The sequence below is a fragment of the Corvus brachyrhynchos genome, unplaced genomic scaffold (genome assembly GCF_000691975.1).
Source record: "Corvus brachyrhynchos isolate BGI_N302 unplaced genomic scaffold, ASM69197v1 scaffold200, whole genome shotgun sequence".
Lineage (NCBI taxonomy): Eukaryota > Metazoa > Chordata > Aves > Passeriformes > Corvidae > Corvus > Corvus brachyrhynchos.
Genome location: NW_008236184.1, coordinates 2,558,924 through 2,577,046, shown reverse-complemented (window position 1 = coordinate 2,577,046; position 18,123 = coordinate 2,558,924). Strand labels below are relative to the sequence as shown.

At 38.9% G+C, this 18,123-nt stretch overlaps 1 long non-coding RNA gene across 1 annotated transcript in view; it reads right to left on the bottom strand.

The window, feature by feature from the left end:
* Positions 1 to 17,891, bottom strand: part of LOC108447528 — a 27,980-nt gene extending 10,089 nt beyond the window's left edge. Inside the window, exons 1-2 of the long non-coding RNA XR_001863129.1 lie at positions 17,878 to 17,891; positions 13,901 to 13,970 (exon numbers count right to left, since the gene is read on the bottom strand). This is a non-coding gene — a long non-coding RNA (uncharacterized LOC108447528). The remainder of the gene's footprint in view (positions 1 to 13,900; positions 13,971 to 17,877) is intronic.
* Between the last annotated feature and the right edge of the window lie 232 nt (positions 17,892 to 18,123).

Sequence of the window (18,123 nt, the reverse complement as noted above, 5' to 3'; positions counted from 1 at the left end):
CTCTGCTCCATCACCCCCCCACTGCAGCTCCGCGAGCAGGCGGACCAGGGGCCCCAGCTGCCCCACAGGCCGGGCACTCCGGCACTGCTGTCCTCAGGAGCATCTCCTTGCTCTTCTATCCTCTGCGGAACCTGCAGACACAACACACACACTTAGGAATCAGAATTCACAGTGGAATACGAAGAGAGCATGAATACCGCGGTGCTCAGCCATTCACTCCGCAGTCACAAGTGAACTGGAATGATTTAGGAAGTAACTTGTCTTATTCACTGCCTGTCAAAGGACTGCCAGTGTAGGAGGAGGTCTCCTTCAGCCATCAACCATTCAGACAAAAAGTTTGGGGTTGGTTGTTTTGGGGTTTTGTGGGTTTTGTGGTGGTTTTTTTGTTTGGTTGGGTTTTTGAGTTGGCACTTTTTTTGTTGTTTTTCTTTCGGACTATCTGGATAGGAATAGATTTTCTTTGTTCTCAGCAGTGGAAAACATTGCATGATACAAACCTTGGAAATGTGTTATAATATTACCAAAAGCAGGAAATAAGGTCATTTTTGGTAATGAAATTGGGTTAACAGACACTCACTGCTTTGCTGCACTCTGACGCTTCAACAATGGAGAGTGCTGGTGGTTGCAATAATATTTCAGGAACTCCCATCTAATGTGGAACTTTTTATGAAAGCAATAATGTAAGAGGACAGGTTGATTTCCAACCAACCAAAAATGCTGCTGTAGTTAACTCTTATATTACCACTCTTGCCCCAGTCTCCACATGACCACTTCAAGATGATGCACTCAATCCTACAGTCACAGAAATTCCCATCAAACTCAATAAAAGATGGAACAAATTTTTGGTCTCTGGTGTTCAGTGCCACATAGTCCATACTCACCACTCAGCAGCACAAGGAAAGTGAAAGAAAGTAGCCCAAAGGGAGAGGGCCCTTCTCATGAAGGAAGCTAGGAAGGATTAGGGCAGGGTCTCTCCACAAGGAGAGTTAACCCCACAAGCCAAATATTTTAAACATGCTGACCTTATGATTGGAAAGGTATCAGCACAGCCAGGAAGTTACAGTCACCCATCCCCATCTCCCTGTGGACTCGTGTTCCAAGGTTTACCATTCTTGGAGCTAGATATAGCCAGGATTTCTCAGTGTTTTGCACTGAGCAAAGTACTCAAACTTGCAGTTTTTCTCTTGCTTCTCTTGACCAACTAGTTGAATCACAAGTTTCCAAAGCAGGTTTCCAATGTCTGATTCTCACAATTATTAATATGCAGAACATTCATTTAAATGATCATCCTTTAAGTAGTTTATTAATTCTCTGAACAAGGTTTGTACCGACAAGCACACACACACATCAAATCAGCTGGGAGGCAAGAAAAGGCACTGTCCACAAACACGTTTGCCGTACCTCTCCAGCCCTATTCTAGCACAGCTACCTCAAAATGAGCTTTGGAAAGCCAGCCTTGTCTGTCTGTCTGTCACTTCTCCCCCCTTCTCAGCATGAGAACCTAAACCCGTAACTTCCATTAATAATTTTGCCTCAAACAGTATTGTATAATAGCAAAAGATTATACCATCTACACACTTTGCCTCTCATCACAGCCATCATACACTGTGGTAACTGAGCTGTGCCCCACCTCTGCCAGGGAGCACACATTCCTCATCATGGCTGGAGACATGGCAGGCCAGGCTGGAACATGGTTTGCAAACAAGGGTTGAATACAGCATTGCAATACAACAAGTCAAGCCAGCGCAGGGTTTGTGGTGCTGCTGTATAATAGTTGGTTGTGGTCTACATAATCTGAAACATTTCCCCCCTCTGAGGCTGCTCTCACACTTTCATCACCAACCACAGAAAAAACTGCATTTAATTATAACTTCTGATTAATAAAAAGCATCTGCATTACTGCGATGTTACCCATTTCTCCAATGTTATTTGAAAACAGGAGCAGATGTCTCTGTATTTAATGTCTTTTTTCCTGTGAGTACCCCATTTGGCATCAGCCATTAAAATCCAATAGCCTGTACAACCTAATACTGCATAATGTCAGACTTACAACATGCAGCAAGGTCTTTCTGGCTGCTACATTTGCTTTCATATCCAATAAGAGAACACCACTGGCTCACACTTTGACCAACTAAACAAGCTATTCTTCAGTTTGTGATTTTTCCAGTGAATATTCACTGCCCATACTTACACAATCATTAATGTGCTCTACCTCAGATGTAAAATGGTAATGGCTACACACAGAGCCACTCTTCTGGTCTGAACTCAGTCTGCAGAAAAATTTACTTACTGTAAAACTAATAGTCCTTTGTTATCAGACAAGTAAGGTTTCACTTGTTTGGACTACTTCTTAATCATTTCTACGACGATTCAGTACACCTGTTTTTTAAAATACCAAAGACACTCATGCAGGCAACAACTAAAAGCTATTAATCTACATGCAATTCAAGTTCTCACTAACATAAGAAATGTATCATTTTGCAGAAATAGAAACTGAATAGTGAAAAGTGTCAACCTGCTACAGAGAGAACCTTCTGGCTGTCAAACTTCGTTGCAGCAAACATTGGTTCAGATAAAATGATACTTCATATGACTGTAGGCAATGTAAAGTAATTTCACACCCCCAAATATTCATAGTGAAAGACTTGTAGACACAGCACAAGGGGGTTTAATCCAGCTAATTAAGGAAGAACATAAAAATAAAACTTAAAAAGTAACATTATAATGTCTTATAGACAAATTCATCAATACTACTTAGTTGTAAGATAACAAAATTTTGAGATGGGAGTTTTCAGTAGCAAATCAGGTTATGAACTTCTATTTTCTTACTTTTCTTACTGTTTTCTTATTTTGAGTAAGATATGGGCTACAGAGGAATCGTTAGAGGAGATGATGTGATTAATGGCATAATCTACTCAGTGAATTCTACTATGAAAGACTGAATAAACTGAAGCTGCTTAGTTTAAGGAATGAAAAACAGAGGAGGCAATAATGACACTTCCAAACAGTTTACCTAAATAAATACAAAGAGCTGTTCCTTTTCTCTTTGCAGCAAACTGTTCTTGTCTATAGCCAACACACAAATAACCATGGATTTAAATTTAATCAAAGGTGATCCAAATTAAAGGAGAAAAACTACTTAGAGGGAAGGCAGACAAAGCATGGAAACAGACTGCCTGAGGAGATCCCAGCAGCACTGAGACCAGCCCTAAAGCTCTGCCAGGTAAAACGAGGTGTCACTGACCCTTCCCCAGGGCAGAGGAGTTGAATTACAGCACTCACAGGCCGATTCCTGTCCTCTGATCCTGTGATTTCCAGGTAACTTTGTAGCCAGTAAGAAATTCTGCCACAGCTCTATGATATAGCCAAGAACTTACAGGTAGTTACGGGATTCAGCTGACGTATTTCAGAACATCTCAGACACACCACATACTCAGAGATCCCCAATATTAGGTGCCTCCTTCTCTTGCTTTAAGAAATACCCATTAAAATCACACTTTCTGAAAGGAAGAGTCTGAGCCTGCACTGGGGAATAAGTGAAATGCAAACTGAACTTTTCTTGCCAAGTCATGAGAGTAATTTCTTTAAGAGAATCACATAGCCTGTAAAAAGAGAGAGATCAACTAACCCATTTAATCTACTTTCCCCATAGTTCATGATTGATTCCTTCTCTAGGTGACCCAGACTCATTTTAACTATAAATGCACCACCAAAAAGATTTTTATCTACTGCAAGTTAATCACAACCAAATATTTTGCTCTACAATCTCAATTTCTTTTCCCCTTTAATGTTCCCCTTTCCTCCTTTCCTACACATTTTTCAGTTATTTTGCAAGGCAAGGCTTGGAAGTGGACACAATACCATTCACTACATGCAGCTGTACAATAAACAATGTAAAGAAAAGTAAGACAAGTTTTCAGGTGTGCAAGTGCTTGCAATTTCTACAATTGCACTACCACCTATTAACTTGCTATCAAAAATCCGTTAAATGAGCAATTTTCTTCATAACAACTGTTATGTACCAAATATCTTCCAATCTGCCACCTTTCAACCCATGAGTGGCAAACGGAATTGAGGCTGGATTTTCAGAAGGGTAGTTTAGAGGCCATCCCCTTCCTTTACTCATCAGCACCCTGCATCCCATTCTGTTCCCTTTCCCCAGTTTTCTTGTATTTTGTCACTTTTGTACACTGGAGCTGCACTAAATACAGGTTTTATTCTAAAAGTTTATTGGGGTTTTTTTTCTAAAAACCTATGGAATTAAACATATTACTGGCAAGCTGACATAGATGACATTTTGAATAGAAAAATAGTTTAATTTATGTAATTCAGCAATCACTCTGATCCTGAGTCAAAAATTCAGCAAAAATTAGGGGTACACAAGCTATAGAAATCCAATGCCAATTTCTAGTACTGCCTCTGTCAGAATTTAGAAATAAGATCCACATCTCAGGATTTCAGCAGCAGTTGTTGAAACTATACTATGCAAGAATGTCCCTGAAGAGGAAACATCACATGAACTGAAAGCCACAACTATTTAAAATGTAACTTGTGCCCAAAGACAATGGCAGACAATGCAGTACTGATCTGACAACCACTAATTTTAAATACTGTAAGACACTTCATCCTATTAAACTATAGCTTAAATACAAATTAACTGTTCAGAAAAGTAGGGGGGGCAAATGGTTAGATCAGAGGCCCATTTAACTCAGTACTGCGTTTCTGACTGAGGGGAGAAGCAAAACTTTAGGAAACAGTGTAAGAACCAGGACAGAGACATCCAGGGACCCTGTGCTGGTCAGTAATTCAAGGGCCTCCTTCAGCTAAACACCAGGTTCCAATTGCTTTTCATACCCGCTACTGGACTTACTATCCATGAATACAATTAATACCTTCTTTAGCATATTTTTAATCTTGGCTTCCAAAAGATTGTACATTTTACATTGAAAAAGTGCTTCTCTTTGCTCTGGTCTGACAATTTCACTATGTGTCCCAAATTTTTCTTTGTGATAATGAAGAATGATCATTTTGTGTTCTCCTTCACCATACTATGTCTGATTTGCAATTGCTAACACAATCCAGTCCCAGGATCTCTTTCTGAAATTCAGCAGTCGTAATCTGTTCAGTTTCTTTTTGTAAGGAATTCCTCATTCTCAGCACCTTTTTCACTCCTACATTCTTACAGAGGTGTGCAGTGCTGCACACAGTACTCCAAATGTGAATTAATGATAGAATTTCACAGTAATAATGATTATAATGCTTGGTGACAGTATATACCTTTTAGCCAGCTACATAGTTAAGCTGTTATAGCCACAGCCAATGTTACTAGGTATTCTGTAGATATTAAGCATGCTATAGCAATCCAAACTCAAAACTGAAAAGGGATACAAGATAATGGCAAGCTTTAAACCTGGACATATCTAAACCAAGTCAGACATTTCCAGTATTTTTTACCATTTCAGTTTAGATACAATAATGTTATTAGATATCATAGATTTAATTTTTAACATATTGTCCAGTAATTCTTTTTTCTGGGTAAATGCCCAGAATGGAAATGGACTCATGAACAAATTTACTACATTATATTCCTAAATATATATCTGAAAGGGATATACAGGCATAAATGTATGTTTCTCAAAGCTGTATGGTATTACTTTCCCCCAAAGGCAAAGAAATCATATCCAGAAAAACATTTTATCACCTGCTCAGAAAAATGCTACCAGTGGTATTCACTGAGTTAACTCACATTCATATACTGGATGCAAAGTGGAATTAACAGGAACCAGTATGTCTTACTTTCAGCTGCTATTACCCTCTTTGTCCTATGCTTCCAAGAGCAAAGATCCCCTGTAAATTCTGTTCATATTCCCCGGCTTTAGGTGTTTGTTCGTTTGTCTTTTCCATGGTCCTTTTTCTCATTACTCCACACATGATTACCCAGCTATGACACCACACTGTGCCCATCATTATTAAAGGACTATCAAGGCACTTGGAAAACGACTCCTTATTTTTCCTATTACTCCAGAGTTGCACTTTCTTTATTTTACAGTTCTCACTAATTAAAGATTTCACTAGGGCACAGCCTGTCACAAAGGATATGCATGCAGCTTTTACCACAGCCAGGCTCAGACTGACTGAGGATTCAAAACACCAGTAAAATAGTATATTGATACTATGTAAAATGCATATGTCATATTTGGGATGAGAGGAACACAGCATTCTTCATGAACATTCACCTTTTGTGAATATATTTGATCAGTGATCAAGCCACAGAGTAAAAGCTGGACTTCACCTTCTTAAAATTTCAAGAGTGTAAAAACAAAACCAGTCAGACTCCTAGAAATGAGACCTGAACTGCTGCTCAGGGCAGAGCATGCCAAATTTTGAATGGGCTGAGGAAATGATAGTTTCGTTTTAGAACCTGTTCAAGTGTAACATTATTGTATTTCTCTGCCAGTGTTGTAAATACATCTATGGAACTCTTTTAATTCTTTCACTAATCTATGCATCTTAAAGCAATATTTTTCCAGTATTAGCTCAGCTGATTTCCAATAAAGTCCATACATATATAGCCATGACAATTTCCCAGCAGCAAGGCTTTGCAGTCCATTTTATATATGTTCATTTGAAACAACCGTATTTTTTATGCCTCTTATAAGAAACACGTGGAACATTGATGGTTTGATAAAAAACAATCTACCAAGCCCCTCCCCCTGCTCCAAACTTGCAGATAATTTCTTGGATCTCTCAAGGCTAGGAGAAAAAGGGAGCAGAGGCCAAACAAAACATCATGACACAATGTGTACATGTCTGCCTGGTTCGTGTGCTCAGCTATTTTAATCCTTCAGTGCATTTTGGAAGCCTTTAATCACAGAAATAGTAAACCATTTGAATTCTACAGTACGTGGTAAGTGTAAATATTACCAGCTTAAACGATTTGGGTTTCTGTTCTTTGTATCAAATCTCTTTCTGAACATCTGTGCCTGTGAAGATTAAAGGGCTAAAAAGCCTGGAAATAGGAGACCTTTGTATTCACAAATCACTGAAGGGAGTTACAATGCCTGGACAGCTTCACTGCCCCTTCAACCAACTTTGACCACATCTGAAGAAGCCTTAACATTATTTGAATAGTCTAGAAAGTAAACAGCTCTGAAAAAGGTTCAGAACAGTTTTTGTGCCAACAAAGCTTGATGTTTCCCCCAAGTCTGGCTAATTTTTTCACACCAAGACCACCTCCGTTGCACTCTAGGAGATTAGTGTTTTAAGGAAGATGTTTCTTTCCACGCTTCTGTGGGACCATTAAGTGCTCTCAAGTAACAGACAGCTCACTCCTGACCTCACTTCTACCACTTCTATACAACCATTCCTTGTCCATGGCAGGATTGCTTCTCATTTACAGTAAGGTAAAGATGATAAGCATCAGGCCCTCACTATATCACAAATTAGGCTTCTTTCTTTTTAAAACTATTCCCTCACCATTCACTATCATTTGTGGCCAAAGTCACTAACCTTATACTGCCCTTGGCCTTCTCCAGGTCAGCCATCTACAGCTGTGACAAAGTTGGTGCCATTCTATTTATTTCTACATTCAGAAAAATTCTTTGGGATCCACATGTGGTAGAAAAACACATTTTATTTATTCTGTAGTTGCCGTAACACCTCTCCAGATCTCTCAGGGAGTCACCCACCCATCACTCCAGAACCAGACAGGACAAGTTGACATAAAGTAGAAAGCAACATTCCCTAACAGAAGAACTCATCTGTGAATCCAAAAAGCTTCTCATCTTTATTATCCCTCTCATCCAAAGTTTGGCAGAACTAGCATGCAGAACTACTCTGAAGGAAGATGAGAAACTTATCTATGACCCTGTAAGCTCACCTGCACTGGAATCCAACTGGAACTGTCATATTTTCATCTTTTCTTTCAGAGAAACACAGAACTCCTGCTCTGAGCATAAAGAAGTCAGTATTTTTAAATTTAAAGATAAAAATTCAGAGATCCATGATAAAGCAGATTAAAAACAACAAAAACATTGACCTTGATTTTTCAAAGAGCATATTCACATAAAATAATGTATCCTTATCCTTCCCCAAACAAAGGTGAATTTTATTTCCTAACCACTTCAATCCACAACATCAAGGACAGGGAATTAGTAACAACACAGAGATAGCAAGAAAATTCTTTCAGCTGTTGTTCTAAATAGTCTGTTGCACTAAAAGGCTCATTTTAAAGGAAAAGTCTTGTCATGGACTAAATCACCTCTCCTGTTTCCTAAGGATTACTGCAATTAGAATAGCAACATCATTAGCTAGAAAGACTCTATTTTACCAAAGGTTACGAATGGAACAGATGTCTATCTGTAAAGTCAAGTATCTGTGTTGAAGGCAAGCAGATATACTGACCAGTAAAAAACTGCAAGAGCAATATGGACTCCCTTGCAGTTGGAAGTGTTTTATAGAAGTGATGTGTATGAAAATACAATCATAATGGACAGCAGTTATCCTATAAACAAAAACATTACCAGAAAAGAAAGGGTGACACCTGTAACCACTGGTTGCAAAGGAACAGCAGCTGTGTGCAAATCGGCAGTGACTAAGCCTCTCCAGTAGAATCCAGTTTAGTTACACAGCCCAGACAGACAGACCCCAGTGACTTTGCAGTGGCTCTGTTAGCAAGAGATCAGTTCCAGCTCAGCAAATCCTGACAAGTTACACACTTGAGTCACTGCTGACCACAGGGCACAGCTTCACCCTGCCTGGACTGCAAGGAAGAACACAGCCTTCTCTTCCAAGCCTCTGCTTTGGAGCATATGTAAAAGCAAGGTGGTGACCAGCTGTGGTGGAGGTCCCAGGGTGCTCCTTACAGCTGTTGGGCTTTAGTCCTGGTGCCTGGCAAAAAGCCAAGCTTAGATATTAACTACTTTGTCTTATTTCCATTTTCTCCCGTGTTTCAAGGATATAGCAGACTTGCTTCATGCTTCACACTGTACTCTCAGAGTGTGTTCAAGTAGCCAAACTCCTCAAACTGCTCACCATGACCAAATGAGAGATCTTGGCCATCTTTTCCTTCCCCCTGTTCCACTCTTTTCCCTCAGGTCTTGCTCCTGATCCTGTTCCTTATTTCTCTTGACTTAGTAGTGATGACCCCTCCACAAGTGTATTTGAATCCAGCACAAGAGAGAGGGGGAAAAATAGCCAAAAAAACCCCAAACCAACAAACCCCAACACACATCCCAAAGCACATTAATCTCAAAATTCTATAGGGAGTATAGTCACATTCACTTGATAAATAGTTGCTTTTCATAGAAACATTGTGTGTGTGTGATAGAGATAACATCAAGTTTATTTCTGCTTTAATTTTGAGCCAGCAGAAAGAAATTACACTGAGCCCAAACAAGCTCAAAATTCTTTAACAGTATTGTACTGCCCCAATGAAAAGCTTGTAAAAATAAATCCTGCCACTGCTTCCATACAATAAAAATCAGTTTGTTAAGACACTGTACCTCCATTGAACTCAATACTCATCTACAACTGAGTGACAAAAAGACAAGCATAAATTCAAAGCAATTCTGCTTCAACACTCCTATTTAGTGCCATAGCAGAAGTAAGATGTTTAAACAAAGCAATATTTATGTCAGAAATTTTATTTGGACAGGCTTTACTACCATTTACATTACCAATTTTGCTAAAATGAATAAGGCATAAATATAACTACAGCTTACTTTCTTAACACAAAAACATATGAGTAGTCACAAATCCACCCAGAAGTGACTTCTGGAAAATCAGGAATACAGACTTTAATGGTTGTCTAGGAGAAGGACTGTTTATAGTTTAACCTTCAGTTCACCACAGTATGACACTCATCAGATAAGGTTAAATGTCAGCAAAATAAGCACAGGGAGAGAGAACAGAGAGCTTGACTGCGTGATGAGCAGCAGCAGGGCTGTTCATATGTCCAGTAGTGAGGACAAGGCAAGTTAATTGTTCAAATAGTAAGAAAGATTTCAGTTTATCCAGCTGCAGAGGCCTTGGCTGATTTTAAAAGGCAACTGGCAATTATTTTGTTTCACATAACAAATTTCCACTTTTATCCTATTATTGATGAGTATTTTGGCCTTACAGAGGAGTATGCTTGATATTAGAAATTATATACTATGCATGAGGAATAAATAAGTTTGATCATTAAAAAAAGCTCCAAGAGACTTCCAGCCAATGCTACAACTCCTGTCTTTAGCAAAAAACCATAAAAGACTTTTGCATAAGAATTTTTATTTCTATCTGATGAACATCCCATATTTAATGTATTTACATTGCTGTACAAACCCGTGCCATTTACAGAGATAGGATTAACAGAGTACTGCCCTAAGCTCAGATGTAGGAACATATAAAGATGGGGTTTGTTTTCAGTTTTTGTGTACTTCTGACAGCAGAGACAGCATTGATTAAAGTAAAGAAGCACAAAAGTTACTTCTATATAAAACTCAGGTAGCCATGTATTTCTGAAATTCTGTATTGGTCAATTCTGACTTTGTACGTCTGACAAGCTTCTAAGACTTTCACTCAAAAATAATGAAGTCTAAAAGCAGAAAACATTGTCCAATCAAACCTTTTCCCACAACTTTCCCATTTGGTTTTGTCATTTCCCCATGTCTTAATTCCAATATGTGCACTTCCCTGCTACGGAAGTAATTTGGCTCATTCTTCTAGCTATCAGTCCCATGCTGTTATGCCAGAAACAGATTTTTGTGTGTGCATCTGAGGAAGCAACCTGCTGAGTTCTGCTCTTCCAGATTTTGTTGATGAAATTTGTCTTAAAATTAAAAAACCAAACAAATAAAATGCTGGTTGATAAGGTCAACTTCTTACCTCATGGTAAGCTCCTAAACATGTCACTTAGTCAAGAGTAACCAAATGGTGATTTAAACAGTTCTAATACATTTAAGCTAAGGAAAAAAACTCCTACAAATAAGAGCAAACTATAGATTATTGTTGAAAAATCTACATTGTATGAGCCTGTGAAACTAGTACACTAGTACTAGTAGGGTGACCTTAAAAATGGATTAAAAAAAATAGAATAAAAGATTAAAACTACCAAGATTAAAAAAAAAAAACTAAACAGAAAATAGTATTTCATGATGTTTTTAAGTGTACTCAAATCCTAAAAGAACAACATCTCACCTGAACTGTAGGTGTCTACAGGCACTTAAAACTGGATTTCCATCAACTGGATTTCCATCAACTGCTCTGGGGATTGTCCTGGGTTTTACCTGATTTTACCAAAACTTTTAGTGTAGGAAAAAAGTCTAGCCTATTTGGAAATATTTTAATGAAGTACTCAGCCAAATATCTAAATCTAGTTCTCCATTTTTTTCCCCCTGTCCATAGCCTTCAGAGGAAAAATAACCCTGTGCAGGGTGCACAAGACAGAATCCATACACCCTCCAATACTGCAGGTTCAAGCATCAGTCATGCTTAGCTTGATGCAAAACAAACTCACAGTAAGAACTGGGGTATGGTCTAATGTTTCATTAGACTTCAGCTCTAGTTATTTGACTCCCCATACTCTACCCTCTGAGTGTGCATATGAAAGCTAGCAAACACCACTTTCATTATTCACTCTTTTGTTAAAATTGTTCTTTAAATCCTTCCCTCGTTGTCCTCCTCCTCTCCCTTTCTTTCTTCCTGCACAGCTCTCACATAGAAAGAACCTCACCAAACAGCAGAGACTTCCATCCAGAAATACACAGGAGATGCCAGCAAATACATGTTGGGGTTACTGCAGGAAAAGAATGGAAAGAACTTCCAAGAGCTACAAAGCTGAGAACTCACACTCAGAAACGTCTGACTTGGCCTTCAGAGTTACTAACAGCCCCTTTTGTCTGGAGCTTATAGATGGGGCAGAAGGTTTGTGAAAAGTGTAATTAAGTACAGACTTCCAGTCTAAACACAGTTTGGCATGAATAGAATCCTCTCCCGTAGGGTAAGAGCTGAGAATGACAGCCAGCCTTGGAGCCTCTGAGAGATCCTCACTAGGAAACTTGTGCCTTGCTTGTTCTCAGTAAAAAGGACATCTCTAAGGTGGTTACCATGCCCTTAAGTCCCTTTAACTAGTATAGAACACACTCCAGACCCGTGGCATTTCTCATTGAATTGAAAACAAAGAATCTGATTTTATCTAAATTAATTCCGGGGCTTCCCAGAATGAAGCAATTGTTTCTCTGAGTTACTCTATTTTATTTAGTAGATTTATTCCCCCTAAGGCCATTTGGAAGCTGGACTGAAGCATCTCTCCACTGTCAGTGTTACAAAAGAATGTCTAATCAGAGTACTGAAACGAGAGCAGCAGCATGACCATCTCAACTGCACAACAAAAGAGAAGAGATGTAAGATAGGCAAAAATACTAAATTGTCCTGCAGTTTAGAATAGAGCCCTTGGGCAGCTTGCTGCAGACTGGACTGTGCCAGTTTCAGACTGCATTATTTCTATTTCTGAACTCATTTAACTTGTCTTACAAATAGGCTGCACAAGGAGTTAACAGACTTCTGTGCTCTTCTGGAACTCTGACAATCAGACAGCTTCAGGTTTCTAGTCCACACCTATGAGGCTATTGTCCAAATAACTTTTTACCCTTAAGACAGTTGTACATGCACAAAAAAAAAGGATACCCAGCAAACTTGCCTTTTATCTCCTTTTAACACTATAGGTTTTTTTTTAAATACATATCTTGCATTATTATTATTTTAAAATCTATAGTAAAAAGCAAACTTGTTTTTAAATGGTTGATACCTTCAATAATTAATTGGTTGTGTTTGAATAGCAATTAAGATATGTGAACAACATTGCTATGAAGTGACAGTCCATAAAGAGACAGAACAGCATTCAAGGGGTCTTGCCTCAGGTCTGTGGCAGAATCAGCAACACCTGCACGTTGTTCCTGATAAACATTTGTCCAACACACTCACAGAGACCTACATCATGGAAATTCTAAATATTATCTGGTCAATATAATCTTCTTTATATCCTTACCATGACAAGTTTTTTCTAACATAAAACTTAAGCTTCCTTTGCCTCAGTTTAAATCTATTTCTTCTCATCTCCTCCACCAAACAGAAAAGAACAGCCTTCCCATTAGTACTCAGAAGTATTTGAAGATTATATCTGCCTCTAGCACCAGTCTTCCAATCTTTAGAATAAACAATATGAATTCATTCAAACTTCCCTCAGAGCTAAGATTTTAAAATCTCTTAAGGATAATCCGTGCTGCTCTCCGTTTCTCTCCAAATTGTCCTCTACTTTCCTGAAAAGCAGTGCAAAAACCTAAGGATTCCAGCCAAGACCTCACTAACACTGAGCAGGATGGAAAGTGTGCAGGCTGCAAGCCTTCTTAGAGATGCCAACATCTAGAGTGAGTGAGCCATCCACAAGAGCACAACAGGAAATTCCAGCAAGTTTCCAACTCCAATCTCTAGCAATCTGAATAGCAACAGAGTGGTTTGGGTCCAGCTTCTGTTTCAGACATTTCTATCTCTGCAAGAGAAAGAGCTGCCTATGAGCAACTGGATAGTTCTCTACTCACTCCATGTCTGCTCTTACTCACAGGAATTCTTTTTTCCATGTCTTACATAAAGAAAATGCTCCAAAGCTTTAGTAACTATTTGTGACCAGCAACACTCCATACAGTTACTCAGCTAATTAACCATGATAAGCGTCTTTCAACCAAGTATATATTTACAAAAAAAAAAAAAAAGAAAAAGAAGAAACCAAAGAAATCCCACTTGCACAAAACAGAAGTCATTTATTCCCAGAACTTTATTCAGATTGCATTGCTTTACATATCTTACTTAAATATTTTCACATTTACCTTTCAGTACACAAAGTCTGAATGTTTCTAACGCTTACCTTTCTGTGTTCAATTGAAGGCTGTGGGATGACAAACTGAAACCCCAGCACTGCTAGGGAACTGAGAAGTCTGAAAAGGCAAACAGTGAAACAGAACAGATTAATACAAACAACACATCTACAACCTATTACAAGGCTTCACACTGCAAGAAAATATTTAGACACTTGAATACCATTGCTAACCAAAAGAGACTCGCTAAACCATATGAAAGAAATGGTCTTATAAGATTCTGTTCACAGCAGGCTCATACCTGAATGTATGAACCGGGTTCATACATAGATTTGTCCAGCTATAAAGCAAAAGTGAACCAAATAGAATCCATTGATAGTAGTTCACATAACTTCGTGTTCAAATTAAAAAATTTCTGGCAGTGCATATTTTAACACATCAGCATTTGGTGTCAAACTGACATGCTTTGCAAGTTTTCTAAAGTGCTAAGTAAGAATTCACCCATCTGTGGACCACATCTGCTTCTAGCTCTGCCTCCTCATTTTTCAGATGAACGCTCCACCTCCAGCACACAGGAAACAGAAAATTGCCTAACACTTGTGAAAATTGAATAACCTAACCTGGGCACAGAAGATGGAAAGTAGTGGACACAGCCCACCAGAGACTCAGGATAAGCAGACAGGCATCATCCCAGTCCCCACATCTTCAATCTGAAAGGAGTCATAATGGGAACCAAGCCCAAACAAACTGTTCTGTCAAGCCTCACCACTGTAGTGACTCCTAGGAGCCTGTTGCAACTTAGGCACAGTTAGCTCAGTCTTTTGTTTGCTATAATTTGCAACAGGGACTGGTTTGTCTCCTTCTAACAGGCCCCTTCACCAGAAAACATGGACAGGTATGACAAATCTTTAGGTATCTTTATCTGTACCAGGATCAAGGTATCTTTATGTGTACCAGTAGTTTGACTTTTCACTCTGCAAAGAGTATGTTTCAGACCCGTTATAAGGGGAAAAGCTGCTAATGATTTGCTGAATTTCAATGCAGAAGTAAAACTGATGGATTTGGATAAAAAATACACATCTGCACACTAATGGACAAGGCAAAATCCAGCTGCATTTCCTAGTCACAGCTCCTTCCCTTGCTACCTACCCAGTAACCCTTTAAATATTTCTTACTGTTTCGGGTATTTCTGAGACATATTTCCAAAAGAGAAAGGGTTGTTTTTAATACTAAGCATTTCATTACCACCCATACAAATATTCTTCTGCTAGGGAGAATGTTTATCTTGTGTTTTCTGTGTTTGTTCTTGCTAACATACTGCAAAAGGAACCATTAGGTAAGTACTGTTTGCACATGGCATACATGGCCTATCATCACCTCATCATTTATGCCCCTCTCTATCAAAGCAATAAACCAGTTAAAGGCTAGAAAAAGTCATTACTTCTTTACTGCCACATCAATTTAGAAAGAAAAAAAAAAAAGCCCTTTAAAAAGTTTGTTAGAAGGAAGTATTGCATTTCACAAAGCTATCATTTGTGATTAAAAAAGGTACAGTGGAGGTGGCTGAAATCAGAGCCAGTGTAAGACACTATAAAGAAATCACAGTACGAGTCAAAACATGCAGTTCAGAGCAGGGCCCAATCACACAGTGGTAGATAGAAGCCAAAGGCACAAATGAATAAACTGATTTGCAAAATACACCTGAAATCAAAGGCAGAAATACAACTCAGACCTCCAAACTGCAAAATTACAACATCAGCTCTGTCTGCAGCTCACCTCCCCATCTCTTTTCCAAGTGCTTAAGTGATCTCTCAACTTTTCTCAATGAAAAATGACAAGCATCTAAGGAGGTGCAGTGCAATGTCTGACAGGCCCAGCCAACATCCTCTGCAAATTATATTTAACTTCCTTCTCAGAACCTTCCTACCCACCCCTGCTCCCTTAAGGCTTCTGCTCCATATAATCCCTCAGAGCATGTGAAAGAAAGTTCAGGCTTTCTGTAAGGAAATGAATGCTTTTGTCCTCAACAGGGCAGGATTTTTCTGATCAGTCTGACAGTCTGATTTCCATGTGTAAATTCTTCTGAAATCATGCACAGCATTGTGAGTTCTGAGCTGAATGAGAACTGTAATCTTCAAAGCAAATTACTTACCAGATTAAAGTTTTCGGTTCTAAAATGCAAACTTTTAGTATATGTGTGATTACACTGTGCCAGGCTTTTCCTGACCATTTTTTAAGGAGGTTGCACTGCAATCACCATCTCTATGTACGTGGCTCAAGGACAATAAAGATAGATTTTAAATTTGCTTCTGTATCTGCAATTGGCTCTGTCAGAAACAACAGTATCAAGCCACTATTTCAAACACACAGGAAATTTGCCAGGAATACTTAAGATATCCTGAGGTAAGTCCCTAGCTTCAAATCAATGTGTGGCAATTTAATTTTTTTAATGTTATTTCCCTCAGCAGCTTGCTTTGGCTAACTCCTCTGGACCAGGCTTTTTTATTTGTCATGCGTGACTAACTTTAGGCCTCCCAAGCTACAAAAATAGGCTTCTCCAATTTCAGTGGGTTTGGTTCAGGTATTCGCACAGTGCAGAAAAACCAAAAAGAACAAGTGCTCCTCAAAATAAGACAAAACCCTTCTAGTATACCTGAACAGGTGAGGTACCAATTGCAGCTGATTGATGGCTGTATAACTCGGGCCTCTAAGAACCTTGCTGGTACAGCCCCTGCTCTCACATTTAAGGCACTATTTGGAGCTAAGCACCTACTTTGAAGCAAAGTCAGACCTTAAACTGTCTCACTTTCTTTTACTTGCAACACCAATTGCCAGTAATATAAAAACATATAAACATAAATATAAGCATAAATATAAACAACTGGGGAAGAGGGGAAGGCACAAGCACAAAGTAAAGCAATATTAGGTCTATTGTAGGAGTAGCATGAACAATTTTGCAGTTTAACACCTCATTTAGGAACAACTCTCAGAGTTCTTCCTAGTCAGTGCAGTGAGTATTAGCTCTGCATGAATGAAGCTAGAGGGTACCCAAGCAGATCTCTCACATGGTTGCTGTCCCTTAGTAGCTGCATTTTATGGAGGAATATTATGGCCAAATGTGGATTGTCCAGATATAGGACAAAGCATTTTAGCCAAGTGATCAGCACTGACTAGAGCAGTATGGCTCTTGTCTCAAATTCCCGACTTCCTCCCAAATCTGCTGACCAGCCCAAGTCTGGGACAGCTTGGGAGGAGCTCTGCAGGTCATCCTTCAACAGGAAAAATAACACTGGTAGTGTCAGTAAAGTGTGACAGATCCATTTTATGGGAAATCTGCCCTGGCATATTAGGAGGGTGCCAAAATTGCAATTCAAAGATTGATGCTTCAAAACTCAGGAGAAGCAAGGTTGGAGCAGAGGTGTTACAGTAACTCCATCCAAAAGACAGAGCACTCAGCTGCCATTCCTTGGAGGAGGTCAGCCTGTGTTTGTGTGGCATCAGGGCTGCCTGTCTGCTCTGAATCTGCTCGCCCAAGGACAGGACAGAACTGGACAGACCAGCTTAGAAACAGCTGAATGTTTCCTTTGTTAGGAAAGCTGTTTGAAAGGTCTTTCCTATATTTGCCCACTGGCAAACTGTTTCAGGAATGCATAAGACAAATCCCTGAATGAATTGCAGCACAGGTACTAAAACATGTAAATCAGTAATTTAAGCCCAGTGACTGTAATTGTGCAGCCTCATCAAAACACAGGAACTTTCCAGTAATATAGACCATCACATTGGCACACACTAACAGATGCTCTAAGCATGAACAAACACTGAGAACTTTCTTTTTTCACTATCACCCAAGAATGCTATGTCTGGTATGCATATACTTGAGTATTTAGTCTTGAGACAAGATTTCTGTTTACCCTCCTACAATACAGACACTTTTAACAGCAGAGTAAGAGACCACCAAATTGAAATTTACTGCAGTGTGTTAAGAGCATATTAAATAAGATTTTAAATGTTTTATTGCACCACTTACCTTAAAGAAACTATTAAACTGTCTACCATGATCTTTTAATGCGAGGTATCTTGAAGTGAAAAATACCTCTTCACTGTGGTACAGCACAATGCCAATCACACACAAATCCTACAGAAAGAAAGGAGAAAAATTAACACTGCTTATTTAGTATTTTCCATAAAAAACTGCACACAGGCTACTTTAATCATCTCTACTTCAATTTTTGGGACTTTACAGCATTTCAAACAGAATATCCAGTATGTGTTA